General features: G+C 38.5%; 1 protein-coding gene across 2 annotated transcripts in view; it reads right to left on the bottom strand.

Annotated features, from left to right (window-relative positions):
- lingo2 (leucine rich repeat and Ig domain containing 2) overlaps positions 1–19,157 on the bottom strand; it is a 205,948-nt gene that overhangs the window by 153,730 nt on the left and 33,061 nt on the right. For both annotated transcript variants that reach the window (XM_084009989.1, XM_084009990.1), the window contains one exon: positions 5,282–5,354. The gene's annotated coding sequence lies outside the window, so the exon portion shown is untranslated. The remainder of the gene's footprint in view (positions 1–5,281; positions 5,355–19,157) is intronic.

Raw genomic sequence — 19,157 nt, 5'->3', positions numbered from 1 at the left:
GCTTGTTTTCACAACCCTGTACAATGCACGTTATAACCATGATGTTTGATTGTTCACAAACTATCTTACTACAACCTGATGCTTCCTCAACTGTGCACAAACTACTACAGGTAGTGCAGGCGATGGCGTGCAGGTCACGTAGGTTCTATTGACGGAAGTAAGAGGGGGAGCGGAGTGATGATATTACTGCGCCGACGTCGAAGTGCTTCCAGTTGTTATTCCGCCATACTATATAGTTATCCTTGTTATCCGCTCAGAAAAATTGGCATGTTTCATTTTGTGTAACCAAACTTGGGTCGTGTAACTACTCACGTAACCGTATTTAAATAGGGACAACGTGGAAGTGCTTGGTCGCTTCTAACTTCACCCCCCTTTGGATCCTCAGGAATATACTGGGACAAGCTACATGCTAGCAAATTAGCGCTGCACGGAGTGCGCGCAAGAGCCATTGAGTGCACGCACAGAGGAGAGGGAGGTATGTATCACCTCGTCTAACATCAGAGCAGAACATAGTTCAGTAGGGAAATGCGGTGGTGTTTTCCTTTAAAGTGGCAGTCCATAACATTTTCATCTATTCAATTGTCTTTTAAGTTACTATCTATCAAAGAGTGAGTTAAAACAATGGTTATGCGACCCACTAATGAATGTGCTAGTAATTGCTGCTTTGCCCAGAAATAGGATCTCCGTGTTTGTGGTAACATTCCCGCGCAAAATTCTAAATTAGAGACGCTTTTTACGTCAGTCAGCAGTGGTTGGTCTGCCCAGGTGGTGCTACTTACGGAAGTATGCTGCATTTAATTGTAATGGGAAAACGGTAACTTCCTCCTGCTGAGTCAGGCTCCCTCTAGTCTAAAGTGTATGACCGACAAAGCCAGGTACATTTCTGCTGACTCACAATGGTGGATCAACAGGCAGAGAAAGAAGATCATTCAACTTCCAGTCCAAGAAAAAGAAACAAAAAACGAATCGAAGTGAAGAAGGGCAAGTCATCAAGAAGCAAAATGACCGCGAACGACTGCCACTTTAAGCTCAAATGTAGCCCTTACTTGCTATCTGCACATTGATGTCTAAGCCAACAAGCAAGAGAATTCTGCTACCCTGCAACTCTGGCAGCTCTTGCGTGAGCCGTCAATTTCTGCTGTGTCAGACCGAACATTGCTTCTCTTGCACACTCACTTCAAAGTGAATACTGAGAACAATATAAATTGGTCCGCCTACAGTTTAATTTGTTGAAACCATTTTGGCAAACTGTTACCGGGAGAGTGATGACGCACAAAACTAATTTAAAGTCAGAAAGGTAAATATTCACTTTGACTGCTAGAAGATGAGCACATTGAAAAGGACATTTCTGAGCTCAGCATCATTTGACATCTTCGTGTTCAGGTCTTTGTGCCACAATCGTTTTTTATCTGCCTCTCAGGGCTTGGTGGTTAATGTTAAGTCTAACCCTATTCCTGTTTCCTGTGGATCTGCGTCCCGCCTAATGCATCCTTTCATGCTCTGCCACCTTCTCACCCCATGGCATGATGCTGCTGACTGCCAGTTCTCCAGAAGAGCCTCTGATGTAACAACTACAGCTCTACAGCTGCTGCCAGGCCCCTACTGAGACCGAGGTTGGGAAGTGATGGTGACGTGTTGAGAGGGACTGTAACGCAACACGCACGTTTGCATAAGCAGGTATGCTGCGGGTGGCATCAAACAGATTTTGGAGTTGGGCTCCATGGTAGGCTCCAAGGTTTTTGATGTATTAAACATGTCAAAGGTAACATTAAATGTGTTCATATAATGTATTGTGGACTTGGAAGAAAGGGCATATTGCAAATGTAGCAATAGCCAATACAGACTTTGATCTTTTGACTAAAAGTGAACTATGAAGGTTCCTACAAAGTCTTGTATTCTTTTTATTGCAGACATAGTTAATCTACTTTGATACAGAATATTAATAATACCGGTAATATGTTTTCTTGGAAAGGATTACTACACCAGACAGGCTTGCCTATATCTTGCTGCTGCCTTTTTGCTTGTGCCTGGAGCTTCATCAAACCGATCTAAAGGAAGATTGTAAGATCTCGGTCTTCATTGAGTGCACAAAAGCATGTGCTTCAATCCACAGACAAAAAAACAATCTACATCATGCATCATGGAACAACGGGGAAACCTAAGTGAAGTGCTGTAGGAAATGAATTTCTTAGACAGAGAAAGGCCAACAGGGTATAGAATCTCCCATCATTTGCAATGTGAATTAAACACACCACCCATTGAGAAACTGATGTTAGTATTGATTGCCTCACCCCCTCTTGAAAAAAGTACTTAAACTGGACCTAATCAGCCATCCCACGAAGATTTGTTTTATCTAATCTTGATGAGAAAAGGTAGCAGGGATCTAACAGAAGAGTGTCCCATCATCCTGGGGGGAATGATCAGGGACGATGAAAAACCAATCAATTTGGGAAGGTTGCAGGACAGAATAAAGACCTTGATACACAACAGCTGCGCTTAAAACATAACATTAATCTCTGATGAAGTTGTCAATGTTGAATGGCGAGTGGGTACATAATTCAAGACTGCGCTAGCATTTTGTCAGTAACACTGACCCGTGCACACACAGCAAGATGAACTACGGCTGTCAGGCATTTCCAATGTCGTCCCAAAGTGGAGGAGGGATTTCACGCTTTGTGGTGTCACCAGCAGACTAATGGGGAAAATGTACCGCCAAATATATACATAGATGACAAAGACTGTATACATAGACTTTCAGAAGAATACAGATAGTCTCACTCGCATTATTGCACGTTTATTTCATGGATATAGAATTTTGGTTACAAGTTACTGAATCGAATCGTGGTTTACAGAATCTAATTGAAATGTTCCAAAAAAAAAAAAATGGTCCTTGAATCGAATCGCCAACTACTGTATCATTACTCGAATCAAAGTAAAGCCAAAGATTCACACCCCTACATGATTCCCAACTTAATAAAGTGTAGGAGTTGCAGTTCTGCAGCATAACTTTCCGTTTCAAAGTAAAACGGCATATTTAAAGAAACATTTAAATGATTGATGATTTGTGGTATTCCTTTGTGAAAGGATTTACCGCTAGATCATCAGGAGTTAAACACAGCAGACAATATGTGGTGTAAGGGAAATGTTCCTACTACAGAAGATATAAAAACAACCAAAAAGATATAAAATGATGAGCAGTAAAGTCTAATCATGTTCAAGGTTGACTGGGAAGTTAGGACCCAATCACCCAGTTTATATTCAATATCTTAAATATTGCTGGTTGAATTGTGCTCTTAAATAATAGTAGCACAATTGTCTGGACTGAGACACTTAATCACAGCATCTCAATGGGTTTTACGTGATCTGTTATTCATAAGAATGCGGTGTCTTCTGTGCACTTTTTCTGTGTTGCATTGTTTCAACCATGTGCTTAAATACCAACAGCAACTACATTTTTTAGAACTTGCTTGACCTCAGTGTACACTATTTGTTTCCCAAACATCACAATGGAGGTGTTCAGCATGGCGAATCCAGAAAACAGGATTAACAATTAAGAAAGCACATCTTTACTCCAGGGCTTCTTGCTCTAAGCTTTGAAGTCGGGTTCATATAAATGCAAGGTTTATCCAAGTAATTGCCATAAAAACTATAAAACCCAACAAATACAAATGGCAAAGACGCGTTTCTGCAGTGGATCCGTTAAGTTTATGAATTGTGTCTATAGAAAATTATCAATGAACAGTATACTTGGCAAGAAACACCAACAGTGTTTAAAAGAGTGGAGGCAGCAGTAGCTCAGTCTGTAGGGACTTGGCTTGGGATCAGACGGTTCAACGGAAAGAATGGTTATTGGGGAAACATCAGCCTGAGGATCTGGTCTGAGACAATAACCAGTGTTTATTAACACAAGTTAGTGAACTGCTTTATCAATCGTGCCATATTGCTAACCCTTTCCTCTATTTTAAGCTACAGCATACTCCATTTAGCTGCATGATGACATCACAGTAGGTGGGTGGCAGTTGCCAGTGGTGTACAGGCTGGCTGGATCTGAGGTAGCCTACACCAGCAGGACGCAATACTGCTTCAATATACAGAACAGCAATGTTGACAGTCACGGTCGCAGCCACAGCAGCAACCATGCGTCATCTGAAAGCACCTTCAACAGGCAGAAATGGATGTCAAAGGCCACAACACCAGTCCAGGGTAACCAGGGTAACATTAAAATCATTTTAAATTAGTTACCAGTGGGAAGCATGCAGCAGGGGTCTCAAACTCGCGGCCCGGGGGCCAACTGCGGCCCCCAGAATGACATTTTGCGGCCCCCTACCTGAAATCAAAGCTTGGTGTTTGTTTTATCTTCACTTTATCTGCGCGAGTCGTTGCCATGTGCGTTTTGTATTTTTGAAGACATCAATAATGTCAATAATGCAGTCGATCATGTTCATTTAATGATGGGAACCCAAAATCTTGATTGCGATTAATATTTGATTCATTGTGATTCATATTTGATTCATTGTGCAGCTCTAATATAGAAAATATGTAACTCAACATTTACTAAGGCAACCCTCCAAGTACACTAACTGGTATGAGTATGCAACAATACTTGTACAGTCATGTTGTATGTTAGGACAATTACAGAACTACTAATACCATTTTTAATGTCACAGAATAACTGTATATAGTATACGGCTATATACAGTAGCTCATCAGAGCTGATATTCATTAGTTCTTTTTAAAACACTGAATTATAAAGAGATGTAACAAGCATTTTACTTTTAAAACTGTCAGCAGATTCCAAGAAAGCCTTATGTGAAAAGAACAGTGTGTTCTGTGTTCCTATTTTCAAAAGCCACCCACGGATTCACCCACTATCAATGCACCCACGGGTTACCATCGGCAAAAGGAAATCTGACATAGTGCAAGGAGGCCAGAAGTTCTCTCAATCATGTCACAGTTCCCACAGTGTCCAAATTGCCTCTCTCCCTGGCAAAATACATACAAATAAACAAGAAGTGGAACGCAAAAGGACCCAAGTTTGACTTTCACATTGGTTTACACATCCACTTCCCTGCATTTCTTTTTTTACAGGATAGATTTTCTTGAAAGCAGGTACTGTCCGGCATATCTTGACCTGTGTCTGTTAGCACTAAGAATATTAATAGCAAACACGTGGTTACCAAAGTCTATAACAAGTCATGCATGAAGCCCTGCTTTCCCCCCCCCCCCCCCCCCTGGGGAACACATTTATTCATGCTAGTAGAGAAACAAAGGATTAACTTACCATACTGGAACAGAGGCGAAGAACATGTCTGCTTCCTGCCAGGAGAGCGAATAGGTGCCTACGCAGATTCAATCTGAAACACAAAAAGAGAAGACTTCTGTAAGAACATGCAATATGAATGACTTATGTTATTCCACAAGACAGACACATCAGACATTTGGACTGTCAGCACACAGGAAGCTTGTGTTATACTCATTGTACTCTACGTCACATTGGATAAGAGCCTCAGCTGAATGCTGAAATCACAGATGTAAATCCAAGACTATATATAACCCCCATCTATGCTTCACTGTGTATTAAGGAAATGTCATTATGAACACAGTCAGACATAACATACAGTAAGCTTAAGCATAAGTGAGCTTATTGCTTTATTAAGAGATGATATCCTGCAGGACCGATGCACGAAACAAAAAAACAGATCTCATAAACATTCTGGCTCTTTAATTATGATATAAAGATGTGTTCCTAATATTGAGTAGCACAATCCACATCCCACTTCTATCAAAGAATGTGGTCACGCTTGTCATTTCAGTACAACTTTTGTGATCTGATCAGATGCGTGTCCATACTTGACTCTTCAATGTAACCTGCCTGATCAGATAGTAATTGGATATACTTGATGCCACTTGATGAATCAGTAATTCAAGTTGAAAATCTCTACTGAACAAAATTATGTAACAATGATCAATGGAAACCAAAAATCATCAACCCATTGAGGGTGGGATTATAAATCACACCAAAAATCAAACTAAAACATTTTTAATCATCGGCTGATTCACGTGCCTGTATGCACTCCGGACAACGTCTGATTCATGAGTCGGAGGATGGAGTCCAGGAACTGCCTACACATGCTGGCTAGATGAGGCCGAGCATTTTCCTGCACCAGGAGGAACCCAGGTTCCACTGCACCAGTGTAAGATCTGACAATCGACATCATATCGTTGGCTATGACATGGGGGTCGGTGCGACCCTCCAAGGATATGCCACCCCAGACACTGACCAACCATCATGCTTGATGATGTTACAGGCAGCATAACGTTCACCATGTGCTCAGTGTGAACCTTCTGTAAAACATAGTGGACCTGCCAATTCTGGTGTTCTCTGGCAAATGCCAATGGAGCTGCAGGGTGTTGGGCTGTGATACCAGGTCCCACTCAAGGACGTCGGGGCCCCATCCCATTGAGTCTGTCCCACTGAGTCTGTTGCTGACAGTTTGGTCAAAAACAAGCACGCCAGCCTTCTGAAGGTCATTGTGTAGGAGTCTTTCAATGCTCCTCCTGTTCCTGCTCCACAAAAGGAGCCTATTTCCTGGTATCTCCTCCATGCTCTTGAGATACAGCAAACCTTGTGACCTCACATTACAAGTAGTGACAAGGATACTATCAGGACACAGAGCTAGAGAAGAATCAGAAGGAGAAGGAGAAAGCAACTGTCTGTGAGCACCACATCAAAACTATCCCTTTTGGGGGGTTGTCTTGCTTTTATCTCTCCATCGCACTTGTTTTCATTTTTCAGCAGGTGACATTGATTCACAATCACTTGTACTTCCTAAATGGACAGATTGATATCCCTGAAATGGAACTTACTTGGTGTAATACATTGATGATTAAGTGTCCCCTTCATTTTTTTGTATATTGTGGTCAAAGGAACAGCTGGTGGATAAAAAAAACATTTAATTTCCGATAAATTCTTCATAACACAATCGACCGGTATTTTTTGCTGCTTTTGCTACTCTTCCTCCCTGTAGTATTGCTTATTTTATTGACAAATAGTCATCAAACCACTTTATAAAAGAAGCGAGTGGACATTTTGTACACATTCAGTGTACAAAATGTACCAAGGCTGAGGCGTTGTACAAATAACACAAAAAAACGCTTCTTTCAATTGTATTGCTTTGCCAGTTTCCCCATAGTTAGACTATTGCAGCAGCACTGGGTGGCGTCTACTACTGTCAACATGAAGCACCTTAAACATTAGAATTATGCCTCTGTGAGGCAGCATTCAAAAATGTCCCTCTTTTATTGTCAATGTTGACAATTTATGCCTATGTGGAATGTTTACCATTTGCTGGGAAAACAATTTATGAATCTATGATGCAACTATTTGTTTGTGTGCTCATTCTAAATACTTAACATTCAACCTGACTTTTATATATTTCACAATAATATCTCTATCATATTTGATCAGCTTTTGTTTCAAATGAAGGAAGAAATAACAAGCAAACTCTCAATCTGCCATTCACTGAATCCCTGCCTTTCTGGCAGCGATGTTCTGAAATAATGAGATTCCTGGCGTGGTTAACCCTGAAAGGTATTAGCCAGCAGAAATGAGGATGACAGGGAAAGTCAAACAGCCACTAGAGTTTTTAACCGCCGTCTTAATGACTGCATCCTATTGACGGTATTCTTCAGACTAACCACATTCCTGTCCGTTTCAATCGCAGCCCTGTGACAAATTATTCAGGTGAAACAGAGTGCTGGCGCTTGTTTTCCCCAGATCATTTTGTCTCTTTTTCACAAAAGGGAGAATAATAGCACTGTCCTAGGAGGAGATTTGGGTGGAGTAAGGGTGAGAGGATGAGGAGAAAGAAGAGAGGGATGAAATCTTGAGTATGCCAAGGCCAGCAGAACACTCACTATGAGACGAAATGCTGCCAAACACACACACACACACACACACACACACACACACACACACACACACACACACACACACACACACACACACACAGTCCACATTAGCTTCACAATCAGCATCTAAAGCTAGTCACATTACACTAAAATATAGTGTCAATCAGGTGACTATATAGCGAAACGAAATAAATCACCAACTGTTTGAGGCTAAATACAATGCTAAGGTTGTTCCTTTAATGAGTTTTAGCTTGTAGTTAAATTACTATTTGTACTCCTTTAAATAACTATTTGTATTACATGTAATCAATGACTGAACTAATAGATAATCAGTAATCAACTACTTTCAAAAGCTAAACGGGTTATTAGTGCAATAAGCATTGAATTAAATGTCACATATGATCATGAATCTGTTTAAACATATACAAATATATATATATATATATATATATATATATATATATATATATATATATATATATATATTAGCTTACACACTGATGTTATCAATATCAAAATACCCAGAAACAGACAAATATTCAAGGGAATTCAGTTTCAACTATTTACTGAAAAAGTATTATACAAAAATATACACATTCACATGGTCATATGAAATAATTAGATTTGCCTTCACAGTTCAAGTGCAAGTAAAATGAAACACCGTTCAATGCAATATTGCAACCCTTTCAGTTTCACCTAAAACCTAAGCCAAGCCGGCATTAAACTAAATAAATGTTAAATGAAAACGGAATGGACACCAAACCCACTTCGGAGAGAGTCAGAGCAACGTTGCAGGCCCGTAGCGTGGCTTGTGAGCGGCGAGACCGAAAACACAATGGCTGCTTCGCGCCAATGCGCAACAAAGAAAAAACTCACTGCTAGCTGGTCGTTGTCCTCATCTACGCCATAGCAGCGCGGTCCTGGCGATGCTGGGGAACGATACCGTCGTCGCATCTTAGCAGAGAAGTCCCGACGAGAATGAGCTTGTAGAGCAATGCAGGGAGGGGTCAGCCGAGCAGGCTACTCTCTGGCAAAAGTTCTAGAAGCTCTGGGCTAGCTCGCGCCGAATTAGCCGTCCTCTCGTTGGTTAAAACCTCTAGCAGAGTTCTTCACAACCGAAGCACAAACACTGATCCAAACTTGGCGTTCTACCGAACTTTCAAAGCAGCAGTGTCCAGCACTTTTCTCTCTTGTCTTTTCTCTTCTTCCTCCCGTCTCGTTCTCGTCCTGTCTCTTTCTAGCGCCCGGCTTCCAGCAACAGGTCGATCTCTCACCCTGACTTCTGATTGGTTCTTACTCCAAATACACAGATTTAAACTAACGCATTTTTAAATGCATGTAAACATTATTTAAACATTTCAAGACTCTTGAAAAACACGCCTGAAAGTAAAACAAACAAAATAAAATTACAAAGAAGAAATAGTGAAATACCCCAAATTCCCATAGGGCTTATGTGTTTTTCTGTTTATTTGTACAGACAAATCCACCATTCTGCCTTCATTAAAAGAGCAACCAGCAGCTGGTTGTGGTACGAGTCCTTCCTTCATTCAGCGCGACATAGAACACAACGCAGAACATACAAGGGTTAATGGACGTGCATCAAATCTGATATAAAAATATAAATATAAGACAATGCATGCCCGTTACACTTAAACCCATTAAACGTCTCACAATAAAAGATATCACAAATAAAAGCTTAAATTTAAATACAACACAGATCTCACAAGATGATTTAACCTCATGCACACAATCAACGAACAGTTGTCTACAGAGAAGCTTAGTTAATATTGAAATGTATTGCAGCTACAATGGCATTTTTCCATTTCTTATGGCAACCAAATGTGCTGCCATTCAGCTAAATCACACCTTCTGCTAAATCACACCTTCTGCTGCATGTCACAGGACATTAAATTCGATCCCGCCCACTTACAAATGTCAACCACATAGTATGACGTAAAGGTTTTCATCAAAACACTTGATATGGTTGTCCAAATTGTTACGGCATTGTGCTGCATTGAAGCATTGTAAAGTTATATGTATACTTTCTATGATTAAATGTTTAGATTACTTTTGTCCACACCCTGTATTACTGTGGAGGTTTGAGGTTCACATATCACACATTATCATTTTACTTCCCTTTAGCAGGACTACAAAGGGTGTGATAAGATATACACTCTTACACTAGTAAGAGTACCTGTACTTGTACCTCATTTCAGATCCATTCATTTATTGTGTAGTAAACAAGGAAAATTCACACGTACACGGCAATCATACCCTGAAAGAAATGTCTTAAACTGTATTCATAAAAGTTATTTAGTGTTTTAATATAATGCATATAGTCCATTAAAGACTCATCCGTTAGTCCTCTTATAAAATTTAAATGAGAGAAAAAGACAATGTTCTTGTTGGGCTGCATGTTGAACGAGTTATCAGTCCTAAAACATTCATGCTTATTCATAATAAAGGATGGGGAGAATAGGGGAAACATTTCAACATCACATGGGTATTTACCCACTATAATCAGAGTGCCTTTTGTAGTCCTTTCAAAGGCCTCCCTTAACGACCAAAGTGCTTTTTGGTGCCGATATGGATAGCGAGTTCTGCAGTGCATTGTTATTGTGTCAAAGAATTCAATGTTTGCCTTCCAACTCCTTCATCAAGAGATATTAAAATGGCTCTTAAGAATAGGGATTCATGCATGTATATTTTCTGTCCCTTGGTTGCATTCATCATCGTAATTTATCAGGAGTTCCCTGAAGGCAAAAGGTGTTAAATAATTGATGGGCCTGAAAGCTGTTTGGCTCTGTGAGGGGGTGCCTGCAACTCTCTTGGGAAACAAAAAGCACCGGCAGCATCGAAACCAGCGGAAGCGGACAAGCCTCGATTGGAATTAGTATTGTGTTCCATCATGCCAAACATTTGGTGCTGACACAATGCAATACTTTTTTCATTACAATGCCAGAGCCTTGCAGGCAGAGACATCAAAGGCCCCGTTTGTCTCGGCCTCAGTTTACCAAGGCAATGAAGATATGGAGATACAGTTAAGACTAATTTCAAAGAGAACTACTGACATTTACATCATGAACATGTTAGGAGCTGAAATAATGAAAAACTACAGTACAACCTAAAATCAAACCCAGGTTTTGGATTGCTCTTCTCAAAAGGGTACAAGTACAGTATGTGGTAGGACATTGTAGACGTTATCTACTGAGCGATTAATTGCACAAGAGTAGTGTAGTGTAGAGTGCCTGGATACCAGTGAGAGACCAGATTGTCATTTTTTTGTTTTTAAATGCAGTGCAGTGACTATCCAGACATTTCATACACCAGGCGTAAAATAACCTGCCAATATGAAGTCAACCCGAAATGGACCTGTTAATGAGTTTCTGCCAACATCACAATTTTTCCACCAAGTTCTGGTTGCCAGAACTATTTTCTAACTGACTCACACATCCTATTGTGCAAATTTGTCCACAGTGTCTGTGTATAGCAGCAGTAATAGCACTTACCATATGTACTCTTTTACTAACTGGATTGTATTTTTTGCAAGGGTCTGGTTGTGATTCTGTTGGTTGGATTCAGTGAGACACGTTCTCTTTCTCCCCAAAAATGTGCGTGTGCTACACATGAAGCCATGAAACACTGCTCACTATTCATTGATGGTTTTTAATAATATAGGTCTTTCTGGAGGTGCAGCAGCCCCCTCAGCAATCTCATTTCCCACATCTATGCTTTCGCAGCATAACAACAACAACTGCATTTTTTGTACGATATTGCCTTAAAAGGGTCATGGAAAACAGACTTTTTAAAAGTGCATTTTTGTACATGCCATCCACTCAACTGCACCAAAATCAGACAAATAACAGATTTTATTATTTCCATGCCATGGCTGGCCTTGTCATTTTTATCACCATCATTTTAAGTATATTGCACCAGAAAAAAAGTCATCTTCAATTAGTTCAAATGAGATGAAAATGCTGATTGAAATAATAGTTGTTCAATAAAATATCTGGAGGGGTCCTGTAAACAGTGTCACATATTCCACTGAGACCTTTACAGCATACTTTTGGGAGGCTTTAAATCTCCAGAATCAGTATGTAGGCCATGGTACAAAGGCTTTAGAACACAAAGAGAACACAGGATTCAGTCGTGAGTTTTAAATGCCACAGCAGAGACAGATAGTTTTGGAGGGAATTGCACCCTGCTGAAGGAAAATGGTTAGATCCAATAAAACTGGTACAGTTGCAGCACTTAAAAATGCCCCACCCTACAGCAGTTTGACACGTTATAAGCGCATTTGTGGCACAGATACTGTGCTGTTGCATTTCAATGATTGGTGCATGGTCGCTCCGGAGTGTGATCGGCTGCTTAGTTCAATGCTCAGTCCAAATCATATAAAACTGGTTTAAACGCCCCAAATATAGACTATACTCAGCATCCCAAAAGGAAATATTAAACATTGTTTCCCCATTGTTCCATAGTGGTCCATCTGTTCGACTTTCTCAGGTAGCGAGGACTCCCAGCAAGCAAGAGATGGATGCAAGAGAAAGCAGGCATGCACACATACATCAGCTATCCGTAGACTGATGCCTGCTTTCAGGGATTCAAAATAACAACACATTTAAGCATTTTGTTTATAACAAAGTAAGTAAAATGAGTAACAAATCATATTTTGTGTAAAATATCCCAACTCTGCAAGAAGTGGAGAATATAGTAATGTTTTGATTTAATATCAACTTTATATTGCCCTTGATTGGATGTAAAGCGGCAAAGGATCATTCATTATCCAAGTTAATGTCTGAGAAGAGGCTGTGTTGAAATGGCATTGCAATATTAATACACAACAGATCTGCATAACCATCAGAGCATAAAGTCTAATCAGAATCATCATATGCTGTGACAAACACTGTAAATGATTAGGCTGTATTTCCCCTTTGCTTTTATGAAGATCTTTCATTTGAATGAGATTTGTTGTACTTCATTTCAAATAATTAAGTATGTCCCAAAAAAGGTACCATATGCATCAGCTACATCTATTTCACACTTGCATAACTGTACAACAGCCTAAACTTCCAAATTATTTATTTAATTATAACATTTCCATCATACCCATTTTAATTCAGTCAGACTTAATTCAGTTACCCATCAAACACAATTGAATTAGGTTTATTTTAACAAAGAAAGGGAAACAGGGATGACATATCAATAATAATAATAATAATAATAATAATAATAATAATATTCATCCTATAAATATAGGTCAAATGGATTGTTTTACTGAACAGACTACACTTTTCTTAGACTAATTTTCTCTGACAAATATCAAAGTTTATGACTGCTTAACCATTAATTTATAATTTTGTCTGTAACCACAGTACTGCATCTCTGAAAGGAGAAGCCTGAATGTTATCATGTTTACCCCAATAGAGATGAGTAGTCAAAAGTGTCACGAGTATACTAAGAATCAAGGAGGTATGGACCCAAGTGCAAATAAAAATGTTCATTTAAATAATAAGCTAACAAGAAACGTCCAAAATACTCAGGGAGGCCACAAGGGCAAAAACACTATACAAAAAAGGGAACAAGATAATCCACAGAAAAATTATTACATTAAATTCAGCATTGTTTTCACACATCCTCGCAATTTCTGACTATTATGCTTGTAGCAAGGACAAGCTTACCATGGCAGTGTTTTTTCTTATTTAAGAACTTAAAAAAAAGATAATTAAAGAAATGATAATTAAAAAATATAGCTATACACTGCTATACACCAGATTTGTCTACATGAACATTAACATACTAACAATATACTGTAGATCATCATATTAAGACAAGTTTAATCAGATTTTCACCGTAATTTTGTTTGTATGTGCCTGTTGTTCTCAATTTAGACCACACAAATGTAAATCACAATATCTCAATATATGATTTCATAACGTTACAATTCCATTGAAAGATGGCCAGCCCTAACTAGTGGGTCATCACTTTGCACGAGGCATGCGTACATTTGTGAGCATGCCGTCTACACATGGCGGTAAATAACATTTTAAAGCATCAAAAAAGGGCAGCGAAGAAAAGTGCTTCTAGCCACCGTACATGTTTGCAAACAAAGCAAAATATATTTCTTTTTTTAAAGATTTTATGAGGTAAAAAATGCATTTAACATGTTTATGGAACACAAAGATACACAATGCATTTCGGGCCTTTTCTTTTCAACAGCCTATAAGCGTTATAACGATTAAAGTTAGTAAAATAGATTGATGGACAGTTTAAAAGTTACTTTTATATGAATGCTTCACTTTCTTCGAAACACCCTCATTATTCTCAAAAAATGAACACTAATTGCGTCTTTTCTGAGAATAAAGGTAACCGTTACATACAATTTTCTCATAATTCAAAGCTTTTGAAAACTGTTCCACAAATCGTTAGCCTAATAGCATAATTGCCTAAGTCATTTTTTGGCCAAATTGAGATATCTGCCTAACCTTCCTCTCCTACCACTGCTGCATCACCTTGCCTTATTGGCTATGTCCTCAACCTATCAGAACACTTTTTAGAGTCCAAAATCACTATCTGCCCAAGTCATCTTTTTGACTTAGGCATGTTTGCCGGTATAAACAAACATGGCTGATCGCATAAGAAAGTTTAACAGAAGTGAAGCATTAGATCTTCTCTTCAATTCATTTGGTAAGCTGGTTTATTCCTTCAACTTTCTAGACAGTAAATGTACTCTCAGTCAATCAAGGAGATTAGGAACTGTGTGTTTAAACTTTTAATCACAATTCTGCAACAAGATATGATGTAGTGTAAGAGCTAGCTTATGCTAGCAAAGCTTAATTTGAAGTGTTGATTTTAAGTGTTTTGACAAGAAATACAAAAAGTATTCTTGGTAATATGGTCTTTTTCAAGTCTAAGTCTTTTTCACTTTAAGAATGTGGCTGCATTATTTGATTTAATCATCAATCATCATATTTGCATTTTCATTCTCATGATCTGCAAAATAGTGCACATAATTCAAAATGCCTTGTCAATGCACTTTGTTTGTTTTCATTATGGCATAAAATATGCAGTCATGAAGAAGAAAATGCAACTATGGTTGTTGATTAATTATATTTATCAGTCAAATGATGCGGTTGCAAATGATGAGGTTAAAAGAACTTAGTTAAGGTTAAAAGAACTGAGGTAAGGTTAAAACAACTTAGTTAAGGTGAAAACAACTTAGGTAAGGTTAAAATAACTTAGTTAAGGTTAAAATAACTTAGTTAAGGTGAAAACAACTTAGGTAAGGTTAAAACAACTTAGGCAAGGTTAAACTTTAAAACAACTTTGTTAAGATTATACTTTAAAACACCTTAGATAAGGTTAGACTTGGTTATGTTATCATTATATACATATACTGTAAGAGAAAAAAATGCCTAAGTCATGACATATTCTGCCTAAGTCACTTTTATTTGTTATGGAGTTGATGTTGTGTCTTTTTTTTTTTTTCAAACTTGTTCACAGGTCTGGTTGAACTTGCTGTTACATTATCAATAAAAAATACCAATCTGCTTGCTAGAAATTGTGTTTTTTCTCTTTTTCCGAAAACGTTCAAATATGACTTAGGCAATTATGCTATTAGGCTAACGAAATGTATTATAAAGGTCTCAGATTGTCATAAACTGGTCTGTTTTTCAGTGCTTTGCTGAAGTTGATGTGTTTACAGTATATCGGCATTACCATGCAGTGCTGTCTTTTGAACAATAATTTGAACAATGATTTGGAGATGCCCATCATATAGCAGACATCCCTCATACTAGTCAAGAAAATAAGTGTTCTCCCTCCTGGGGATACACTCCATTTTTTTTTTATTTTTTTTTTTAAAGGACAGGTTAGGGAACATTTCATTAGACCTCACCCTCACAAAACCTTTCACAATTCTATACAGCCATGAACTGAGATCCACTGAGACACTTCATGCATCATGCAGCAGGACAATGATCCCATACTGACATGAAATACTGTTAAAGACCAGAGTGATGGCAAAAAGGCACCTGAACCAAGCAAGAAGTGAGAATATTTGGAGTAGTACATAGTAGAACATCATCAGGTAAGATATACATGATCTGCTAATGCCTATGGATTGTATTCACAGATTATGAATGACTTCTGCATACATTTATGTTTGATTCCATAATATCCCTGGGCTAAGTATAAAAAGTGGAGATTATACTCTGTATAATTGCAGGGGTTTGAGATTCCAACCTGAAAAACAAATAGTTACTGAAGAATGAAATGGGTCGTATTTCACTTTTACGGCGTTCCCTAACAGCGCCTAAGGTGACAGGCTCTCCACTGAATCATCATCTTTGGTCACCTTTTTCAACATTTCCAAAAACTGGTAGAAATCGTGGTTTTGACACGGAGCACGGCGTGAATTAGGCTGTCAGGTCAAATCACTTGTTATGACGCATTCAAGCTCTACCCAGTAAAAATCTGTATTGAGCATTCAAATGTCATCTTGTAAAATGCAGTTTTGTGTGTGTTATGCAAACAACCACTATTAAAGACAATGATAACGTAAACATTTTTAATTCAGTTTACACTGATCAGAATAAGCTAAGATAATTGTAATCAGTTCATTTCTAATACAAATGTCAACAATTCCTGCAGTTTTCACTTGACATGGGTGTAAACAACCTCAAATTAAAGATCACTTTAACCTCAAAGTCATGATTTAGTTTCAAATATGTTTTGAATATACATTTCTACAGGGCCTGTAGTTTAACCATCTAATATGTTGCCTTATGTGAAAACATAACAGTGAACAATAGTGTATTGCCTTGGTTCTTAAGACTATTTTACAATAGAGATTTTGGTTTTTGACCTGACTTTGGGCGATGGGCAGGGAAATTGCTCTGAACAATGTCAGTGGACTGTATTTTCCACAAAAATAAATGATGACAAGGTTTAATTCAATTAAATGATGCCTTTTTTTGTGCTCATAAATGGCACACAAATAAACACAAATGCTTTGGTTCACACCTTCTGATTAGATTTATTTAGGGAAAAATTTAACAAGATTATAGAATTGTATTGCCATTTTCAGCAGATGTCCTAAATGTTGCTCGGCATGATTGGCAATGATCTGAGCCCTTATATGAGAGGGTTGTGTTGCTAGACTGTAAATAAGAGATCACAATTTGAATATAGAATATATTTGAATAGCAACTACAGCTAGTGTTCTTGGTAATGTGGTATATATTGAAGTATGTGAGCAATTCAGTGTTTCTTTCCCACTGAAGCAATGAATTCCCTAAAGTCTTCAAAAACAGCAGTAAGAAACAAGATTCCTTATGTTTGTGTCAACAAGTGACAACTGGTTTCCCCTTCCCACCTTTTTCTTGTTATTATGAGCGTCTGGGTTTATTTCTGACAGAATTTTCAGCTGCAGTGTGCGGAATTATGAAAAATTAGCCTTCATTATTTTGAATCCTAAGCAAGTGTACAGGATGTGACACAGTGCCTTAGAGAAGGTTCTACACTGCTGATTTGATTAGAAATTATCATAGTGCTCTGCAAATACAATAATTTGTTGTATTTTTTTGTTACGCAATATCTTATCAAAATTCATTGCGGAATAGTCAGTCAATCAACTATTTGAAGAATCAAACAGGGGAAAGTGTCCCAAGGCACAGAACAAGCTGCGGTTTAAATACTCACCTACAACACTTCAAGGATTTTAGTCAGAGAATATACAATGTAGTGCTGTATGAACTCTGCAAATTGGAAATGGCTTAATCACAGCATTACATCTGCTATGTATAAACACTTCCACAAATTAAAACATACCAGTGCTATTCCAGCATTTTAGATTTTGTGTTTATTTTAACGGCCACGTATGAGTGAGAAAATGGCTTCAACTAATGTTACAGACTATTGTTTCACTCTCCGGTTACAGTCTGTGACTGTTGTTACAATCTGCAAAACATTTCAATTAATTCCCTCTGCTCAGCACTGATGCAAAAATGTATTTGCCCATTATTATTTTAACTGCAAATTACTGTAGTTATAAAATCAATCCATGTATGCGTAACTACTTAAAGTTTTACAGGATAGTAGAAATACTGAATAACTAGTTTAGGGAAAAGGTTAATATCGGTGGATATATTAATATCGGTGGATATATTAATATCCGGATCAGCTCAAACAATCCCATATAAGGCAGGCTCTAAACGAAATATTAAAATATTAAATCTGGTTAATGTTGTGGTACATTCATTGTGAAATTAAACAATCCTAATCCTAACAATAATCAATAAAATAACTGTTTGGTGTGGTCCTAAAGAACAGAATATTAGATTCTACCACAAAAGTCTGCAATAAGCACTGAGATGACCATGAGGTTGCCAACAAACGTCAAATGCAATAAAGCAAGGGGTCTCATAGGGCACAATTAGACCTCAGCTGCTCAACCTCTTACCTTCCATCAGGGAAAAAAGCAACCACAGCTCAGCTGAGTGGGTTGAGAAAAACTCAGATAAGACTTTTGGAAGGGATCTAGAGATGGGGAAGTGACTAAACCTTCCTCCCTATTCATGTGACAATCATCAGTTGCTGTAAAGTCATTGAAGCTCACCTAAAGGGTTGACATCAGACAGAAATTCTGTCTCAATGTCGAACCAGTTTGAATGAGCCATCATGCCCCTTTCATTCAATGGGCTGAAATTGATCATCCATGTCGATTCATGTCCGAATCTAAAGACAACCATTTGTAAACAGCAGACCTGGAGGAAAACTACATTCCCACCGCTGGAGGCTAAACAGGGAACAGCCAACCACTGTGGCCACAAACTGACAGCCAATCCACACAAAGTGTGTTCAATGTAACCCACCCATGTAGGTCACAAACAGACTGTAACACACTGCACCCTGACTAAAGTGAGGCTCAAACAATCAATAACAAAACACCAACACAGGTGTTTTATCGGTGATCTGTGAGGCAAGCAAGCGAGTGTCTTAACAAAACTATCCACAGACTCTGAGCATATGGGAATGATCAGCTGTCCTAAACATCCATTCATCCATCCATTTTCTACCGCTTATCCTGTATTTAGGGTCACGGGGGGGCTGGAGCCGATCCCAGCTGTCATTGGGCGAAGGCAGGGTACACCCTGGACAGGACGCCAGTCTATCGCAGGGCCGACATGTAGAGACAGACAACCATTCATACTCACGCTGTCCTAAACATAATTTCATTATATTTA

Source organism: Eutrigla gurnardus (genome assembly GCF_963514095.1).
Source record: "Eutrigla gurnardus genome assembly, chromosome: 5".
NCBI classification, from domain to species: Eukaryota; Metazoa; Chordata; class Actinopteri; order Perciformes; family Triglidae; genus Eutrigla; species Eutrigla gurnardus.
This window is presented reverse-complemented; position numbering and strand designations above follow the sequence as displayed.